This window comes from Rhyacophila brunnea, unplaced genomic scaffold (genome assembly GCF_057557595.1).
Source record: "Rhyacophila brunnea isolate RB1 unplaced genomic scaffold, BYU_Rbru_1.0 scaffold_9, whole genome shotgun sequence".
Lineage (NCBI taxonomy): Eukaryota > Metazoa > Arthropoda > Insecta > Trichoptera > Rhyacophilidae > Rhyacophila > Rhyacophila brunnea.
In genome coordinates, this window is record NW_028233361.1 from 4,442,283 (window position 1) to 4,464,888 (window position 22,606).

Genomic DNA, 22,606 nt, shown 5'->3' on the forward strand with positions numbered 1-22,606 from the left:
TTTCAAGGGCAAGACCCACGCATGTTATAATAATAATAATAATAGCAGATACAAAATTGATAACAATGGATTGAAAAACAATTTTCGTTTTGGGAAAATAATGTTTTTGATAAAACAAAAAACAACATTGCTTTTTACGTTATAACAACGTATATACTGTCTTTAGGGGTCCAACCGATGCCTGCACTCCGTTACTACCCAAAAGGGCGGGGGTTTTCAAGTCTGTAACCCCCCTCCCCCCCCCCCCCCCTAAAACGGAAAAAAATATGTAGGTCAATGAAATATTTCTTCTTCTTTTTGGTCAGGACCTCGTGACTAATATTGAGATGATTTCCTGTCTAACAGCCTTCTCAAATGTCTCATAAATTGGTGCAATTATCTGGCGCATCCAATGTTTGCTTTAATATTCCGGTGCGGCGTGTTTAAAAAACTAGACTGTACGGACGACACAAGCGGACACAACAATCCTAATAATTATGACCGATAAGCCACACGCAATTGACAACCACTAGTGGATGCGATAGCTCGTGGGCGAGCACCATTAATTAAATCTCTATCGCTAGACTCAAAGTACACAAGAGTGTCTGGGTATGGTTGACTATCACGTGTCATGTGAAAAGATTCCCGTCACTCAAGCTAATTTTCAAGATATGTAATGATTATATTTATAATATATAATATCGCTGAATACGTATTTTGGATGGTATTACTTAGTAGCCCTCCAGAAGTCAGTCGGATATGAAAAAAAATAGCAACATCAAGACACTCTCAAGCAAAACATCTCTCGCCCAGTTTCGAATACCAAAACAAGTAAAGTCAGTATACTAAAAACCGTAATAGTGACGTGACACAATATAGCCAACTCTGCAACTGTAGTGAAAAAACGTATTTTCACTCACGGTTCGAACTGAGGAAAATTATTGTCTTTGGTGTCTGGACCAGATCATATTTTCCCGATTAATTATATTTATTCATAATTATATTTGATCATGAAATACTAAACAGGTTACAAAATAGTTAAAATTTCATATTAGACTGCTATGGCGAAACCTTTTAATAAGCTAAAATAAGTTATCGCAGACGTGGCATTCGTGGCAATATAAAATGCAAGGAGCTTGTCAAGACTCTCACTTACTATTGATGAATGATGAACTGCTAATGAATGCTCAGTAAAAGGAACTTTGTATAGCTTCACAGCTTGGAAGACAAAGGAACTTAATTAAAATTATTACCTACAAGCAACGGAAATTTTATTTGTATTTCTAATAATTACTTACCTACCTACTGAGAAAATGAAAGGAGCGCCGGAAAAGTGCCTTTCGTTTAAACCTTTTAGTTTGATCAACAAGAAAATATTATTTTGGAAACGGAAACTAATTAACAAGCTGTTTATAAGGTTAGGATGTTTTTCTTTGCGGAGATTGAATTACTTACGTATTTTCTGGAAATGTTTTTTGGGGAGGAAATACATAAATCTATTAGCTGGACAGAGCCTGCTTTTTTCTATGGCCTATTTATCATAGAAGGGCAGTACAGAAATTATAAACGTCCGTTACACTAATAGTCTTTAAATAACGGTTTACAAAAACGAATAATATAGGTCTAAAAACGTAGCGAATTGTCTCTAAGCTCAATTTACATTGGCAGATTCTCAGGACAACCGTCTGACCCGATCACGCCTAATCGTGAAGTCACTTTTGAGTCGTTCCCTGGAATCGTGACCGAATTGGAACAATACCTATTTTTTGGCACGATCATGATTGTCAATGATTTCTGAGAACCGTTGAAACCTTGTGCTTCCAAATGTGGCCGCACGAGCGTGTCCTGTCTTGTATTTAACATAACAACACAAATTTGACTTTTACATAATGAAAGTTGCCTGGCTTTAATAGACAATACTTAATAATATCCTAATAAATATAATAAACACCTCGTTACTTGTCTATATTTCATTTGTTGCTATACTTATAATTGTTTACGTAACTGAACGGATATTATAAACCAATCAAATTCAGCCTCAGCACGATTGAGTTGGTAGTTGAATCATTCCGTGTAATTGCTATTAATTTAAAGTCTCACGACGATCATCGACGATCGTTGAATCTGGTTAGGTCTGCGAGTTTGCTGGTGTAATAGTCCCTTCCTTAGAAAGGTGTGTCTTAGACATAATGGGAAATCAGAACAATTTAAATCTAAGGGAAGAAATACAATAAACATACGCAATATCGATATATGACCATCTGTGTATATGATCACAGATTGTTGCTACCTGTATGTAGGTACCTATGCCATATTTTTTTTTAGTTTGTAAGTGTATTCTATAGTAAGCAAATATAGAATTGTATGGTGTGTAAACTATAGTAGTCGATTTATTATACTTATGGTGGGCCAACCGTAAATACTGTCCGCAGGATGTATACGACAGACCTACGAGATGCTGACATGACCTGGGAAGGCGTATGTAGTCAGATAACCGACAGAGATTCTTGAAGATGCTGCATGGCCTTTAAATGATGCTGCATATAAGGAGTGGACGTAGACGTAGAAGAAAATGAAAAATAACTCTCCTGTTGTTGCTATTGTTAGATATCTATTATAGATATCGTACATATAAGTGGCGAAGGGTGGAGGTAGGCTGTTAAGATCCGCCATAAATATTGCACATTAAACATTTTCAGTCATCCGTTTTTTTATTGAACTAAGCTACAATTTACAGATGGAATTAGTTAATTTGAAAAAATCAATTAAACCCTGCCTAAACCAAACCATAATAGTGTTGGTATGCTTTGGGCGATCCGACAAAAGTGTGCACACTTTTTCATTTATATTTATTTTGTTTTCGTTGATTTAAGAATACATAATATTACCTACAAATGTTGTTGGTAAGCTTTAAAATTAATCAAGTGTTGCTAAACATAGTCATAATACATAAATATATTCTATCTATAAAATGTCCAAAATGATATATTATTTATGTGTTTTTTTACTATTATCTATTATGGCTTGATTTTCGCAGCGTTTTGAATTTTAGTATGTAAGTTTAGTATGCACTATTTATATCGGATCTTAACAGCCTACCTCCACCCTCCGCCACTGGTACATAAAATAAACTAGTCTAACATTTTGCGATTATTGTTGTTACAAAAGTGTTGTTTTTCAATTTTCTCGTTGCAATAAAAATTTACGACGCCGAGTAAAAAGTGCATCGTGGTCGTTTTACTGCAGCGCCCCACAATCTCCGCGAATGTTACTTTCAGTGGAAAATTCAATAATATTTAGCCGGACGCCAAATGGCCAGTAAAGTACTACAATGTCGCTCTGAGCGCCGGCGAAAATGACCGGGAAGTGGGCGAATCTGTCGGTGACACTGTGTGACCATACAAAGAATACAATATAAAATTGTTAACATCGCTAGCCTCACATGTTGCACTTTTCACTGAATTCTATGAAGCGTATGCCCAAGCGTGTCCTATGAAATCGCATGACTTTAACTTGAATTGAGAAGGGTGGATTTTTTCAATTTCATATATTGAATGAAATGAGACGCCTCCTTATGGTACGTTGTTATGTTCTCTCAATTCTTTTCTATGGTATGGAAGTATGGACGCTAAACCAAGAGATGTCACGGAGACTTGAAGCTTTCGAGATGTGGCTGTATAGACGCATCCTCAAAATTCCTTGGACTGACCGGGTGACAAGTGTTGAAGCTCTCAATCGAATGGGGAAGGACCGAGAAGTTCTACGTAGTATCAAAACCAGGAAACTACAGTACCTCGGCCATATTATGAGAGGAAAGAAATACAGCATTTCCCATCTTGTCATTCAAGGAAAGATCAATGGGAAGCGTAGCAGAGGACGGCGCCGCATTTCGTGGCTTAAGAACCTCCGTGATTGGTACGAGTGCAGCTCCACTGAACTGTTCCGGGTAGCAGACGACAAAGATAAGATCGCCTTGATGGTGGCCGACCTCCGCTAGGGGATAACACACAATAAGAAGAATATTGAATTCAAAATAAATGTACAGTCCCACAAACTTATCTGAAGAACGGTCAAAAAATGGAACTACTATCACGCGATATTGAATACGTCATTCCAATGTCAGATTGTGTCCAGTTGCGAGTCTTGATTCAATAGTTTTCGATTGTGGCTCCCCCACCAATTCTTCAGATAAGTTTGTGGCACTGTAAGTAGGTACCCCATTCATAACTAACATGTTACGATAATCTGATCTGATGCCATCTAGATTCTAGTTCTAGATTCTAGTTCTAGGTAGTAGTCAAATTAAGTGGGCATAATATTATAATTACCTACCTAGGTTTGAAATTACAAAAGCTTTTTTTTAATAATTATAATAATAAATAATTATAAATAATAATAATTAATAATTTATAACTTGTTTAGTAAATACGACAATACACCTACATAGCAGTGGCGTGTGGTGACTTTTTCCTTGTAGGGATTCTGTTGAAAAATACTCAGACATGCTATTTATTTTGTTACATAGTGTCTACTTAGGGTTTTGTATTTAATTAAATCTTAAGGCAGCCAATGAAGAAGCATGTGTGGTATTGCAGTCCGGTAGATCCGATGTATTTAAAAAAATAATTAGGTACGTTATAATAATCGTGAATATAAACTTAAGAAGTAAAGTTAGTACGATATAATTGCACAATAAATTCCTGTAAGTATAATATTATGACACAGTACATACTATGTAGATTATATTTCTGGGGATGGGGAGCATCTCTAGCATCTATGGACTGCACGCTACTGCTAAACATAATACATTGGATAACATGAACCGCTTTTGGATGTCAAAATGGCAATTTCAATTTTTGTATTTTACTTGTTTATAAACAACAAAATATCTGATAAGCAGCGGAAATTATTCAAAAATAATTACAAGATAAAAAGAATTTTTACATACTTACAAGGTTTTTAAATTTTCTGTTGAATTATTATGCTCAATATGCTCAAACGTCTTGTAGGTACTTGATATGAAGTAAATAAAAAAAAACAAACAAATATAGAACACTGAAATGTTATTTTGATTTCCATAGTTACGCACGTACTTATATATTAATAATTTAGTTGCTAGGACCACCCCCTTAGCAACCAATAATAGTCTTTTACTTTTTACGGATTTTTCTTGAATAACTTTCCATACAAAACAGAATTAACTGAAAATGAATTCAATTCTGCTTGAAGATGGCTAAAAGTATTAAAAGAATGCATTGGCATCGTGTTCTGATATATTCTAAAAGTTTCAAATGTCTAGCTACCTAGTCGGGAAGTTAGTTAAAAATCGATTGCAAGATTTGTACTGGACAAACAAGAATACGAGCTAATAAAAACGTTGTAATAAGTATATTAAAAACAGATTTCTTCTTTGTATGCTCTCAATGCAATCCACATCTATAAATGATATAAAGTGATTAAAACAGGTAAGTAGTGCTTCTTATTCATGGGTTAATTTCATATGTGTACCTACCTACACTAATTTATTGATGGAAAAAAGAAAAACATATCGCAGCTCTTGTTACCACCAAATTTTCAAGGAACCTATTCGGTTTATTAATCAAAAAAATCTAGTGATTTTTGAAAATAAAAAAATTAGGCTTGTCGCAATATGCAAACAAACACTAGATTTAACAGAAGTTACTTGACTAGTAAAACATACTGGATCTGGCAAGAAAACAGTTGGCAACGGTATATAAACTATATTTCCAATGTGTTACAAAAAAATATATAGGTATAATATATATACCTACGTAACCTACGTCATTAAACTGCCTCTCATTTATAATATTTCCTAGTTTTTTATTAAAATTTCTTTGCATTTCTTAGCATGACATGTAGCGCGCATTTCCCTAGATCTGTAATGAAACCATATTTACAAATCGTGGGTACTTTTTATTTATTTTTTAATTACTAATTATGTAGGTAGGTGCCCTTTGTATAAAGTTGCATTAATAATAAAATTATGTGTCGCGGGCTACCCTTACAGTGGTAGTTTTTTTTTGTTTTTTAATTCAAAATCTTTCTTTACGCCCAAAGCAAGAGTAAACTCGCGGCTATTCAAGGTTTGTACAATTTAATTCTAAAAAAATATTTAACCAAGTTAATTAAGTTAATTATGCAGGCGAACCTTGATTACCTACCCTAAATTTACTACATTCGTCAAAACGAATTTCACCGCAATACAAAGTTGGGCTCGATCCTGTCTCGCTTGGTCCGGTTATGTAGTATGTATTTTTAGCGCACCGCTTCACCAGGAGTTACTGGTGAACTAATTAAAATCACTAGCCGCCTTCCACTTAGGAAACATTTCGTTTTAATTATTTTCGCTGGACGGATTCGGGTTCAAGATGGCGGCGGCCGGGTTGAGTTTTCACAATCTCTCTCTCTCTCCAGAGAGAGGAGGAAATTTTAAGTACACAACTGAAATGTTCGGTTCAGATGACTCTAATAAATCTGCGGCGTCTGTTTTGTTTATTCGACGAGTCATCTTACATTAAATTACTTAGGAATAACTTCATAATACTTAGGTAAGTTTACCTTTTATAATTTATTATATTATATCGCAAACTACTAGGTTTTCGATGTACTTAATTAATAGAGATTGTTAAAATCAAAAATGGAAGTGAATAGGACTCAATATAAAAAATGCAATCGTTAGACAAATTCAGTTATAAGAAGTAGAATATCTCTAAAAGGCTGTTAAATCGACGAAACAATTAAGTCCTGCAACTTGGCGGTGCAGCGCACGGAATCAGTTTAGAGGGGTCTTCATCTAACAGTAGATTGATCCAAGCTGAAGATGATAATGACAATAATTAATAAAGTAAGAAAATTTGAGTTTAAAACCAAAATTTGATTAAATAAAAGATTTTGAAGACAAACTAATACTATGTTAAAACGTGGGTGCCTATCGCTGGCGAAGGGTGAAGGTAAGCTGTAAACATCCGACATAAATAGTACACATTAAACTTTATCAGTCACACATTTGTTTTCATTCAATTAAGACTACAATATGCAGATAGTATTGGTTAGTTTTTAAAAATCAATTAAATCCTGCCTATACCAACCATAATTAAAACAAATACGTAAGCCTGACAAATTTTAGTGTGCACCATTTATATCGGTTCTTAACACCCTACCTCCATAATATGTACTTACATAATATAGGTACAAGTCGGTTATGTGGAAGCCAGGCGGGAACCGCGCTAATTGTCATAGCCGATTTTGGCAAACTTCATGAATTGAAGATTGAAAAACCTAACCTAACCTAACTTAACCTAACCTAAACTAAGCCAACCTAACAAATAATCAAGTATATCGGCTATTTTAGAAATGTGTTTGCTGCTGGCCTACATAAATACATACATAGGTAATACTTACTTTTAATTCATATAAAATAAATGGCAAATTGTCAATTTGGTAGGTAAGTTTTCTCAAAGGTGGATTCTTTTAAATAATACGTGGTTTTAATATATATTTATTTACTTAATAGAAAATAAAAATATTTTTAAAATAAACGTTTTTTATTTACTTATATTATATCTAATCGAGCTCCTTCGCCAACTCATTTTACATACCACACTTGCCTATTGTTAGTTAACCTTTGCTCTACATACACAAATAATGTGATACATTTACAGGACTACAAAAGATTCTTTTTACTTTCTCTAGAGTTTCGGATGGGAAATGCGAGCATATCAAAACGAAATCATTCCTGTGATTTCTTAATCCGGCCGCGAACTTTCGCGTGACGACAGGATGCGATGTGAATGTGGAGATAAAAAGGGAAAGCCAATAAGGAGGGAGAGACAGACACAAAAGGCAATTGTATTCACACTTGTGCCCCGCGGCTATCTCCTTCTCGCAAAAAAGACAAAGGACGGCACATTCCAAGTGCCTTTATGCCGAATCATAAATCCCAACACAATAACAAAACGCCATATTATACTCATTTAGGTATAAGAGTGGTATTCTTTTTATGTTCTTTCTCAAAAATCGATATTGTATGTATACCTATATTCCAATAGTTAGGTAGGTGCTTACCTGACTAACTAACTACTTTGATCACGCGATGGTGTTGAGTTAATTAACACATGCTTGGTATTTTTACCCATTGTGTTAAATAGGTATTACTAGTTACGAATACCTAATCTATTCCTCTGTCAGAAGTGAGAATATTTGGTAGCGGAAGCACAATCTCAATATATTTTATGATGTTTACAGTACCATCTATCCGTTTTATTTCCAAACTATTTAATATCTACTTCATTTTTTCGCACTTCCATCTATACAGTTTCACTTAAAGCTTTTACCGTTTTTAAGAAGATGTTAGCACAGACACAAACCTCTTCAATTTAATATTCCATAAAATACACAGATGGCAGTATACGAAAAATAGAAAAAAGGGGTATCTTATTTCAAGGAAAATAATAATTGTTTTTTTTTAAATTTGAATATATGATTATATCTTGCCTACAAAATAAACAATATTTTTACCAACATTACATCATCTACATAAATAATATATACAATTTTACAATAATATTTTGTCAGTTTTATCTTTCTTCAATAATAATTATGGAATTATTTTTTTTTACCGATTTACCTAATTAAATATTTATGTAGTTAATATTTATTTTCTTATAAAAGATAACAAAATTTATGGTTCAAGATACTCATACTCACTAATAAAATAATAATTCTTATTATAATTAAAATATTGATTATATATTATTATTATAATATCACTATTCACTTATATTCACTTAATTATTTTTATTTACAGCAGTATGTTGTGATAATTCTGTTTCAATAACACAATAACAAATTATTTTGAAATAATTCCGTTTACAATACTAATTACATAAGTAGAAAAAATATTGTAATAAATTATTCATATATCCCTTTGCTCAGTGGATTTTTGATAACACATAGGTATATTGTAATTAACATGTATGTAATACAAAGAAAGACAAAGCAAATTTGATTTTATTTTTATTTTATGGAATTAAATCGAACAATAGTTTATATTGAGACCTGACGAAGGATAGGATATAAAAAGAAGTGTAGGCAAGGCCTGAACAAAAACGATGCATGAGTGCGAGTGAGAAAGTATTCGGCACCCTTATAATCTCTGCGACACGCGCTAGAGTAAGATAAAAGGTCTACATATTTTTAAGTTGGTTTCCAAAAATATCGCCGGCAAATAGTGCTGAATCGCTTCACGTAGCGTGTTGTTCGTGTTGCTAAATTTGCTATTTTTTGTGTTAAACATAAAGTCATTTGTTAAATATTTTTAGTTAATTAAATAGGAAAGGTGGTTCTGCATGTTGTATTAAAATATGGTAGCCGTACTGATAAGCAAGAAGATGGTATTACGTTTCATATGTAAGTTGATACATGTTCGTGACAATTTATTTGTATATTATTATTTATTTTAATATCAGTGACCTAGTGTTTCTTTAAAATAACTTAAATTATGGATATATTTACCTAATTGGTTGCATTTTGACCGCTTAAAAATACTATATAACGTAAAAAAACAGAAAATTATATTTTAATTCTGAGCGTCTAGTGCGAGCACTTTGGGCGAGCACTAGTAAAATGGTCTATGGTCTCGAACATTTATAGGTGAATGCGTTCGCTCGCCCACAAACCAAACGCACGGCACGTAGCTTCATTTAGCAATGCAACGGGTGGCGTCTATATGTATCTATAGTCTATGAGTGTAGGTATATTTCCAATTCGCTTTAAAATCGTGCTTTCTATAATACAGCATGCAATTTCATAAGCCACAAACTATGATTATATTGTAAGGCATTATTATATTTTTCAGTCATCAACCTCTTGGCAAACCCTTAAAACACAAAAAAAATTAAACAGCCAAAATATTTACAGATACAGATAAACAGTACTAACTTATCAACAGGGTATAATATTATATTTTTAATAGAAATATATATTTAATAGAATAGTTAATTAGTTATAAAAGCACTTGCTCTGTAAATCAGACATTTAATTAAAAATTAATTATTAATTTTTAATTATTATTATGTTTTCTGTTGACAAAATGTTACATCTAAATATGAAGATATAACAGATATTGAAAGTATACACTAAAAATTATTTTTGAAAAGGATTAAAGACAGGATATTTTAAATTTTATATAGAATACTCAAAAATACTATGAAGAAAAGATTGAAAGAAGGAAAGACAGTGTTAGGTAAGTATTTAAGATTTAATAGTAAGTAGCAATTTAAAAACATGTAGCTATTTAAAAAAGAAAATAAACATATTTGCTGTAGAAAAGAATTATTCACTGAAAATTACAAACTTGAATCGTTAAAAATTGGAATTCAATCAAACTGGCTTTGTGTTGTTGTGTATTTACACATCATAAAATAATCGTCATCATCATTGTAAACATTCACAATATTGGTAAGATATTGTGAGCACAACTGCTAAGAACCTCCACAAAACATGAACTCCTGAGGGAAGCATCATTCAGATAGCCAAAGAGTGATTCTATGTGTGGCTTCAATGAAGAATTGAAATAGACAAATGATAACTGTAAGAAAATAGTAAATTTAATTATTAGGAAATAAATTATAGTAATAACTTGTTGAGGTAATGATAAGAATTAATGATTTAATTGGCTAATAGATTATCGATTGTACGTACAGGACATGGTTAGAAGTTATGAGACGTCTAATAACATATAATATTGAAGTTGATAATGGATATAGCATTAATTTATAGGGATTTTAGGAAGGTCTCAATATATTATTTTATTATGGTAATAATTTCTTTGCTGAATGTTTTCTTAATTTAAATCGTTACTTACGTTTAAAGATGCCAACCGGCTGTATTGAATGGCCCCACTCTGGATCCCGAACTACACCACAGGTTCCTGAAACGAGTTAAAAAGAAAATTAATATTGATTTTTAACGTTCAAAGACAAACAAAGGAAAAGATATTTACTATAAATATAACGAAAACCGAGTACCTACGCTACGATAATTTTTAAGCAGCCCAACAGATTTGGCAAATTTGTGCGGAATAAATTCACCGACCCACTACTCTGCCGTACTCACAGAGGCCGTAACTGACATATTTAGGTATTTTCATGTTTTTAGATATTTGGATTCTGCAGAGTTTTTGTATAAGATCTGTGAATAAATCCAACCCGTAACTGCTATAGTTACGGAGAAATCAAGGGTTTTAATAGCCGTATCTACGGAGTTTGAGAAAAAAACTCGATAAATACTAAGCGATTTGGTTGTAACTATCATTTACTAAGGGATATTAGCCGTATCCAACATAGATACGGCTAATATCAATAACGTAATAATAATAATAACATAAATCAAATTTTCAAGGTATGTAAACAAATCTTAAATTAAAATTAACTATTATAGGCAAATAAAATAAATAAAAAGTTCCCCAGTATTAGCAGGAAAAGTAAAATAATATGAACGCTCAGATTTCCCACTTGCCTAAAATGCAGATACGGCTTCTGTGCTTAGTACGGCAGTACTGTCCATACCAGTTGTAAATAATTACAGAAATCATATAACCAATATGAAGATGTTACTCAAAGCGAGAAGCTTATTATGATATTCGTTTCCAATGGGAAAAGGCACAGTTCACAAACTGTTAAACATTTATTATACGCGTACAAATCAACACATAGTCTAGAAGTGCCTGGAGGTCCAATTTAAATATTTTTTTTATGCTATTATCCGAAGGTAATAATTACACCATGTCAAAACCTCTGAACAGGCCACAATGACATAATTAAAATATAATAAGGAAAAAATATTAATAAACCATCAAGATATAAACTTCTTTATAATGACATTTTTACCATATGACTCACAGATTCAAATTTATGGGTAGAAGGAAAATTTTCAATTAAAATTGTCATTATTTGAACTTATGCCTCATATTCCAATGCGTAACACACTGGCTGATCATCCAGGGGCTTCAGGTTCGACTTCCAGTGAGGTCACAATTTAATATTATCTGTGATTTTCTCAAAGCCTTGCTTGGTCTGTGATTGTTTCAGTGATACTACTACATTTCTGTTTCTCTACCTGTACACTACTGTGATGAGGCCTTGTGGCTTTTTGTAGTGGTAGAAATAAAACAAGACGAAAATAAAAAATGTAGCTGTAACTAGTGTAGGTGAGCATCACCTTACCGGATGGTTTTGGTGCTGCCTGATGGCTTATGGAGAGTGACGAATGATGTCACATCGCTGTATATCAACATTATTTATTATAGCAAACTAAAGTTTCTTAGTAATGACAAGTTAAATAAAAGTGTTTTCACTATAACTAGGAGTCATAATATGTAGGATTTTTTAATATTACAACACTTGATCGCGATTCATCTACGCTATAAATGTTGTTGAATTGGTAACTATAGAAAAATAATAATTTAAGTCTACGGTGAAATATGGCGGCTACAATCTCTTTTTTATAACGCATCTTTGGAAGCCTATTTTAATGTTTCGTTATTATGTACATATGACATTTGCGATTTTTAATCTAAATAATTTAGTATTCGGTACATTTCCCTACCTATCTATATATATTAAAAATATATTAAGCAGTCTGTCACAGTTTTCTGTTTTAAAAGACAGTTATACCTGCACTATTATATGAATGATTTGATTCCGGTGCTAGTCCAACACGTTTGGTTTTCAGGGAATATCTTAGCAATATAAGTACATTTAGTAATAGGTACATGAAATTGACCAAGTAAATCCACAATTATTATTGTATTGAAAATGTTAAAATATATATTTTTATAGGATGCAGGTAAAAACAATTTTATAAATAAATCTGTAATCCGAAATGATTTGCAGCTAATTTAATCATTTGTCTTGGTAACCAAGTCTTTTTATTAAGCTTCATTTTTATATATTTGAAAGATATATAAATATGTTGGGCTTTGTCTTGCGTACTTCCCGGGTCTTTTCGGATGTTACGGTACTAAAAATTCTCTATAACTCCTTAGTTAGAAGCAGACTTGAGAGTGGGTCTGTCGTTTGGGCCCCGCATCAGTTGAAGTAATGCCTTATGGTGGAGAGAGTCCAAAAGAAATTTTTGAGACTCCTTTACTTTCGGCTGTATGGATATTATCCGTGGCTCTATCCGACTGATTTTCTCTTAGGGATGCTTACATACTGTAGCTTAAAATTTAGAAGGGATCTTTATTTAGCTACATATTTTTTCAGACTTATACGCGGCGTAAATGTGAACTCTGCCATTCTTGGTGGTGTTGGATTGTGTGTCTCTGATAATTACCTTAGGAATCGAGGGCATCCGTTGTTTGTTCTCCCACGGTGCAGAACTAACCTGCCATTAGTAATGCCAATTGGGAGGGCAATAACCATGCTTAATGAAATCGCTTCGGATATTGATATATTCCACTTACGTGAGGGTGAATTTAGGTGGAAGTTGTTTTTTAATTTCTTAAAATAGGGTCTGCTTAACTCATCCGGTGTACTTCCTTGTACTTATATAATTAATATTTTTTGTATTTACACATTGTGTTATGTACATAAAACTGTTATAATAATATTTCTTTGTTTCTAAATGTCATGTTGTGAACCTCTTAAACTTATAATTTGTAATGTCCACAATATGTAAAATAAATAAATTGAAATTGAAATATTTCTCGTAGTCTTCAAAGAGCTACCATATGCCCACAAGCATCCTTGAGAACCACTATTCTAAAAAATAATACATTCACTGAGCATGATGCCAACTAATCAGATTTAACAGAATATAAAATATATTTTGAATACATACTTAAATTGCGAACAATAATATAAGAAAATATAGAAGTGATAAAATATAATATTCACATAATGAAGCAGAACCTAATGAGAGTGATGAGTCCATAGTGTTACTATATCATTAATGATTAATTTTATCTCTACACAGTTTTGATAAAATATACCGGAAAAATTACAGTTATTGTTATAATTAATAACAAACATAAATATAAAATGTCATCAATAATAAACGATAGCAAAATTATGAAAATGTCAAATAAGTACTTAAGTAAAACCACAAATGTATTTTTTTAATGATAATGTTACATTCCGATTTGCAACTCTTCGATGAATGTCATGTTAAAATTTTGAACAAAATCGAGAGCCGTGACAAGCAAATTTGAGAACAACGAAGGGTCTAAATCCGTACATGGTGTGAATATGTTGATGACGTTCAAATAGTTGCCCTGAGAATTGATGTTTTTAGACATATCAACATATACACGCCATACGCGGAAATATGCCCTGGTATTGGGGAAGACAGGAGCTTAGGAAAATTGAGATGTTTCTTAACAATGGACGGAGGACCAGAACAATGGATTCTGGATTACTTCTCAGAAGAAAGGAGGTGATTTGGTGGTGGATTGCAGTCAAAGTATCGGTACAATTATATAATATACTTAAATACAAATGATAAAATGCTACTAATTTCTCGCTTAGTAAAGGATGCCATCGAAATAATATATTGGAACTTTGACAATACTAATCGGACGAAGGGCTATATTTAAAAATGGTACAGCTTTTCACACTATTATTAAAATCAAAATCCAATATCCGATACAGTATATCCAGCCATAACTATTGCACTAAACCGTCACCTTCTCTTTACTCCAAGTGTTCGCTGTCATCTAAAAAAACCCTTTTTGACGCACCTAGACCGGCATTCATATACCTAATACATAATGGCTTCTGCCATATTGGTCCACGATGGCCAAATGGTAACATATCCGTTTGTTAGTGAGGATCACAAATTGACATACAATGTGTGTTTGGACCAAGAGCGTGAACCTAATAAGTTGAGCAACACCCATTTCACATAAAAATAATGTTACGAAACCTCTGCACGATACAGCCTAGATCCACGCCAAATTATAGAGCTAATGAAAAAAAATGGCCTCTGCAAGAGTCGAGGTAAGAAGGAGAAAGAACATATGGTTACAACCCAAAAAACCAAATATGATTACAAACCAACAGTGAAAATCTCAAAAATATGAGAATTTCAAACACAAAATATTTTTGTGGGAAATGATATTATGCAAATCGAAACAAAAACAAGGGATATTTTAGAATATGTGAAGATTTCATGGACATAAAAAAGAATGTTTTCCAATTTCATATGCGGGTCTAGATCCCTAAGCCTATCCTAATTTATGTTATTTCATTTGATAGTGTTGTGAGAACATCAATACTTTAAAACAGCAAACAAATTTTGGAAGAACCATCATCGTCATCTGCGGGATCGATCCACTACTAAACGAAGGACTCCTTTAGCTCCTTCCACTATTATCGGTCTATAGTTCTTCACTACCATGTACATCCCTGAACTTTATGGGGTCGATTCAGCGGATATATTATATGGTACCATGGGCGGCTGGCTCCTAGGGTCAAATAGTCAATGACCTCCCAAAAATAAATATCTTACAATCTATATACATTATACAATGTCAATTATCTCCTATATATTATTATCCTACGCCTTTTTCCGTTTTGGCAAGCGATTGTAACGTGACGCACGCTAATTTGTATGCACGTGTATCTAACCACCATACACACACACGTATCTAAACTCTCACAAGCGTTTCTCGGTCAATTTCATGAACGCCAAGATTCATATTTCTTAATAATATTTCTTTCTCTCTCATTTCCCATATGTGAGACGGAAAGAAAGCACAAAACACGCCTTTTTTTCATATTGTTTTATCGCTTGCATACACTAAATTTTGGTCATTGCCGAAAACGAGACAGCTATACTATTTTCAATATGTAAAATGAAACAGAATGATATAAATTTTTCCTTAAATGTTTCAAGAGTTTTGTTCTGTGGTTTCAAGGTCTCATTTGTGCGGCAAACCTTTTTATTCTTATTTGTTGTCGCTTATTATTTCAAACTGACCATTGTTGTCTGAAAGTTTCATATGTTATTAATTTGTAGTTCAGTTTAAATCCAACCTTTGAGTAAAACTTATCGACTGCATTTTCTGTATTAAACCATTGTGTACAAGTTACCGATTAAAATGTAATCTGCTATATTAATCATAAAGTTACCTTCTAATGAGATCAGTGGAAATATAAAAAGTGTTTATATATAAATGATCCCGCCATTCCATAACACTAGGTATTATAACGGAGTTTTTATTAAATGTGTTTGATTGTTTTAATCTTATGTTCTTAAATAGTATTAAGTACAACAGTTATTAGGTGTATAAATAGACACACAAAGTTTATTTTTTGACCTAATTTACAAAAAATTATAACGTGTTGGGTGCAATTTCGGTTAACGATGAGTTGACAACGTGAAAAATGGAATTTTTTTAAGGGTAAGTAACCTACATATACAAATTTCTAGTACTTCTTCTATAATGTATAAAAAGCTAATTTGCAATACGTCTTTTAAGTATACAACGAAAAGGCAAATTAAAATAATATATTCAAAATTGACCTACCCCGTTGCCAGGCTTAAGGCCGCTATTGTATGGTACCATATATAATATTAACCCAAAATACTTAGTGAGGGTTTTTCTTGAAACGCAGGAGTCGCTTCTTCAATAGTAAATTCTAAAATCATTTAAAATAGTTAATTAACAACAATAAAAAAAATTTGCAACACCACTCTATTACTGTATATTATTAAACGGTCATTGGTAGCTAATTGCAAGGAGGCGTCTAAGCCTGACATAACATATGAAGAAATTATACGTACACGATATACTGTAAGTATGTAAATCAATCTGTTTATTCAAATTCATTAAATATGTTATATAAGTCGTGGTATGAATTTGACAGTTGTCATTTGTTACTCTACAAATATTTTGAGCGTATTTTTGACATATCGTCAGTTGAAAGTCTACCATTAAACACAATTGATCGTTTCTCCGCCGCACAAGGCATAAAAATGGTACAATCATACAACAAAAATGGTAAATCTTCGACAGTCGTAGTGCAAAAATTAAGGTAAGAATTGGGTAGGAATCATCGCCCAACTGAAGGTGGCCTTTGCAAGCTGATTAATACATTCACTGCTGAGCTACTAATTACCCCAATCGGATAACATGCTAATGACCTCTAATGGCCTTGGGCCAGGTGCGGTGAGCGCACTGAATGAGTTAAAATATTTGAAAAGACTGGCGTTGTTTGGGTCGATCAACACTTGTACACGTTCGTCTAACCCGTTGCTGTATGAAGGTCAAAAATGTGGATTCCAAGATGGTTGCAGCAAGTTGGCCTCTCATAAAGCACTTTAATTTTGCATAAAGACCTTCACCTACACCTGTATAGGATCCAGCTCACACAAGAGCCAACAGACCACGGGCAGCATCGCAGATCCACCGATTGTGTCATGGAAGAGTAGGTAACCGATGATTTTTCAAGGAAAATCATCTTCAGTTATGAGACATATTTTTACCAAAGTACATTAATAAGCAAAACTGTCATATTGGGGAGAGAAAAAACCTACAAGTGATTCAAAGGAAACCGTTACATGGTGAGAAAATTAATGTTTGGTGCAGTTTTTGGGTTGGAGGCATCCGCTATAAGCAATAATGATACATAACTGACTTATTGTTGAAGATTTAGATTTGGAAAACACGTGATTCCAACAGGACGGGCCACATGACGTAAAGCTCGGAAACACAGGCGTGAAAAGTTCGATGGCCGTTTAATTTGAAAACTTTAAGACGTCAAGATCGTGCAATTTGCACTGTTAGATTTCTTTTTGTGGGGTAACGTAAAAGGAGGCATGAATGCCAATAATCCACACACTTTTGATTCGCATAAGGACAACATCCATACTGTTATGGCCAAGATAGAACCCGAAATGTCTGAAAAAGTTATCGAAAAATTGACATAAGCGGATCGTGGACTGTATTGAATGATATTGTGTACCTAGTAGATAATAAGGTTTTTACCTTTTTTTATTATATTGAATTACTTACTATATAAACAAGAATTAACTGTATTCATAGTCAGAGTCTATTTGCCATTTTTGAGTACAGTGCCTAAAGTCTTTTATTTAACAAATCAAATTCGTACCAGAACTTGGTTAGCTCTTTAATATTTAAAAAATATTAAAAAAAAAATACATATTTTGAATTGTATATTATGTACTAAAAGTTGATTGGTTTAATTTCTATTGCAATATTTTAAACTGTCACAGGCCGAAAGAGCTGTGATTTTCGCTGTTTTTTACCATAAACATTAAATAAACAAATTACTTAATAATGTAACAAAAAGAGTAGAGTATTTTAAAAATTCTATACTGGATTGCTGATAATATACTGAATTAAAAAAAAAAAAAAAAAAAGTTGAATTCAGGTTCAGAAGGTGAACATCTGTTTGCCAACTGACCTTAAAGTTGAGACAAACGTTAAAAGAGGCATGTGTTTCAGTTTTATTTACAGATTAAAATGCTATTGTTAGGAATGTTTTATAACATGTGTATTAGTAAATGAGACAAGGAAAAATAATTATTATTATAGTTGACATGATGCGTATACACAGGACGAGCTATGAAAAACTATTGTGCTATCGTGCCACCTTATTGATAACCTACGCTAACAAAATAAATAATCTACACACTTACGAATTCGGAAAGCTATAATTTGATGTCATACATGTTTAAAATACATAACTAATCAAATGTTAAGTGCTAACTTGTATCAGAGGCTAAAATACTACTTTTATTCTGTGGGTCGTAGATTCGACCTAAGCGACTGGTAATACAATGCATGGACCCAATGGGTTGAGATTACTGACAGTTAAGCATTGTAAAAAGCTTATTTTTTATTAAAGACAATAAGTGAAGTATAAAATATTGATAAATATCATCACCATGGCCCCCACAAGGTGGGGCTGACAGGGCTCTAGCCTGGGGGCCCAGGCTCAGGAAGGGCTCGGCGAGACGAGTCCACCAGATAAGTGAGATAAACACACATCACACATTTGCTTTAATAGTAAAAAAAAAATCACCTGCTGTGCTATTTTCCTTCAATAATATTTTTATTTAAAATTATGTGGTTGTATGATACAATTTTTGTGTATCAATACTTGACAACTCCATAATTCAAATGGTTGTATTAAAAAATTCAAAAAATCACTAAATATACACATTAATTTTACCGCGTACACCATTTGGAAAACGCTACTGTAGAGTGTCACACTTCCTTTATCCTTAGCAATAGGTGGGGGGACCCGCTTCAGGATATGGATGCCACGATCGTCACTGTCTAAGCCAATTGTCGTAACCCTCAAATATCAAATTGTTCAGGAAGTGAAATAAACTGTAGATATTGAATGTTGTTGGAGTTGCTGTCTACGTAAAGACTTTAGCCTAGCTAGAAGACCATGAGATTAAGATCAGGATTGTGACGGCAAGAAGCACTTTTGAAAAATTAAACATCTCCTCAGCAATTGAGACAGGTATGGGCACTCGACGGAGGGTGATCAGGTGCTACATTATAACCCTGGATGTTAAAAGGAATATACAATATAAAGACTGGAGGCTTTTAAGAGCTGGCTGTATCGGACTTATAATATGCATACTTCAACCATATTTTCCGCAATGAGAAGTATAATTTACTCAACGTCATAATGCTTTGGGAATATGCTACAACTTTCCTATGATAGAGAGGTGTACTGCAAATTGGTCGTCCATATTCAATAAAAGATGACATCAAAAGGAAAATACAATACCCATGTGCTAACAATCGATATGTACATCCACAACGTCAAGATATTATAACAGACTGTTTATGAGGATTGATTGTTCGGTCAATCTGGAATGTAAAAAGCCAACTTCTTCTATAAAGCGCATATTATGGTAAATAAGGCACATTGAGACGTTTAGTATACAATATCGACACGAATGTTTGATATTTAATAGGTTGGGAAACAATTTTAGAGGTCCCCAAATATGTATGTAATGTTTCCAAACAATTTAAATTCATACCTATAGAAAAAAAGAGTACATAAGTAGTAGTTTATAGGTGTTCTGCATATAATCATATTTAATAAATTATATATTATATTATAAAGCTGCGGGTCTATTCTATACACAAGACGACTATCGACCGCTCAAGTGATAGTATTTATTACATATTATTTGTATTGGGGTATTATAATTGTCACAATAAGTTAGCCGTCTATATATTCAAAACTGTCTATCTCGCTCTAAATTTTATCACAGCCAAGAGGTGCTGTTAAAATATAGCACTTATTGCAACAATCACAACCAATTTATTGAAATTATTACAATGAGTGCTAATACTTTGATATAAACCTACCCTAAGTTTGATAATATTTATCACTTTAGCGGTCATAAGTATAGAATACACCCCCACTGGTGTATTATATCTCCCCTCAATTTGGTTACTAGTTATAGGAGGCATTACAAAAGTGTGACGTCTGGGTAAGTAAATATATAAAAATGTATTTTTTTTTTCCGACCATGTCCGATCCTAATAGGATCATATGGGCCTCCACAGAGTAGAGGTTTGTATTAACAGATTTTTTTTTACGAGAAATGTATGTCAGCCACTTGCTCAACCTATTAGGTCCATACCCTGACTCACACACATATTGAAAAACAATATGTGTACTTGCCAGACCCAGGATTCGAACCTGAGACCCACGGCATAATAGTCCAACGCTTATGTCGCGCGGCCACCGTAAGTGTAAAAATATACCAGAATGTATACTTAGTTAAGAGCGTACTTCAGTGAAACAGCAAATAATTTTCAACAGTAGGTGCGACGAAATTTCTCACTAGTCGCCAATTGGAGACCGACAGTCGATGTGTCTGCACGTCGATTTGTTTTGTCATGGCGTCGGATGAAAATATTCTTAAATCGTGTAAAGATGACTAAAAAACTTTACATAAATGTAATTAAAAAAGAAAACATGTCAATGAATATACTATTATTATTAGTAATATAACAATAAACATAACATTAAATGGACGCATGTTGGATTTTTATGACAAATTATATTTCATTTGGCACGCGTCATTTGCACAAACCGCGCATCGCCTAGCCATGATCTTTTTAGACCTTGCCTCAGCTGAAGTATCTAGCCTTAATTGAATTCTTGAATAAGGGAATGTTTTTTTTATTAATTGTTGTTCGCTATAGGTATTTAGCTGATGAATAATTTCCAGAAATGGGTAACTTGTATCAACAAAATCAGAAACCTTCTTCTGGTTGTAGATACTGTTAGGTTGTTTTAAATATGTATTTTGAAAAATTGTTAATTTGTTAATTATTCAATATTCATATTATAAGAAGCAAAACTTTTTGAAAAGTAATTGGCACTAAGGTGAGATTATAAACTATATAATATAATATAACAATAATTATTCTATAGGTACTAAACCAAAATAAAACATTGACTTATGACCTCTGTGTAAATGTTTGTCTACATTTTGACAGTTCATAACACCAAAATGTACCAAAGTATTATTCCATTTTTTTATTTATTCATTGAACCTGTTGAAGATACTTAATAAATTAATTATGTTACAATAAAAAAAAAAATATTTAATGAGCACCTAAGTACCTAAGTACCAAAATTTCAAAATACTTTCACATCCAGCAAAAAAGTATATGGTGATTTTAAAAAATAAATAGGCTGGTTAATTTAAAAATTTTGAGTTAACAGTGTCTTTAAATTTACCATATTTTAATTAGTATATTTTGAAAAAACATGAATTATGTCAGACCCGAATGTGCAAAACACTCATTTTAAAAACGTAATGTTTACGTTTGGGATACACAAATATAAGAATTATTAAAGCTAATATGATTCATATAATATGCCGGTTGGACTTTCCATGAATACCTTCGCTAGTTTTGTTAGTTCTTTTGAATCAAACACATAAACACCGATATGAAAATGAAAATCTTTCAGAATTATTGCACATACCTATAACACAAATGTATACAGAATCCACGAAATCATGTTTAAATGAGTTCTGATTGCCGTGAAAAAAACACTCAAACTATAAAATTATATGTAACAATTTCTGTATTTCAAAATTGAATCAATTTGTCCACCACTCCCGTAAACCGATTTATTAGTATATTTATTGACATAAACACAATCTGGCGGCCATATGCAATTTGTAGACCGTCGGTAAAACAGATTTCTTCGCCTCTCAATTCTCGCACCGGCACATGCTCCTCTCGCGGCTCATTTTGTAATCATACAATTTGACCCCTCTTACCATTGCCAATAAGAAAAAATATTATTTATTGTTATTAATAATACCTATACCTATTAGTATTAGTGGGTTGAATAATACCATCAAAAGTCAAAAAAAGAATAAATAATAAGCAAGTTACCAACAAAATGTAACGTGATAACAACCATAAAATAATTATTCTATAATTTTATATACTTAAGCACGTCATGTTTAGCTTAACACCATTAATATTAAAATTTTATTGTGATTTAAAATTATACCTAGTTGGTTATCTACCTACGTAATTATTTAATAATAAAGAAAATCATTATAGATTTATTACCTA

At 32.7% G+C, this 22,606-nt stretch overlaps 1 protein-coding gene across 2 annotated transcripts in view; it reads right to left on the reverse strand.

Annotated features, from left to right (window-relative positions):
- Window positions 1-22,218, reverse strand: part of Lar (tyrosine-protein phosphatase Lar) — a 712,977-nt gene extending 690,759 nt beyond the window's left edge. For both annotated transcript variants that reach the window (XM_085959967.1, XM_085959966.1), the window contains exons 1-2: window positions 22,002-22,218; window positions 10,865-10,930 (exon numbers count right to left, since the gene is read on the reverse strand). The gene's annotated coding sequence lies outside the window, so the exon portion shown is untranslated. The remainder of the gene's footprint in view (window positions 1-10,864; window positions 10,931-22,001) is intronic.
- Between the last annotated feature and the right edge of the window lie 388 nt (window positions 22,219-22,606).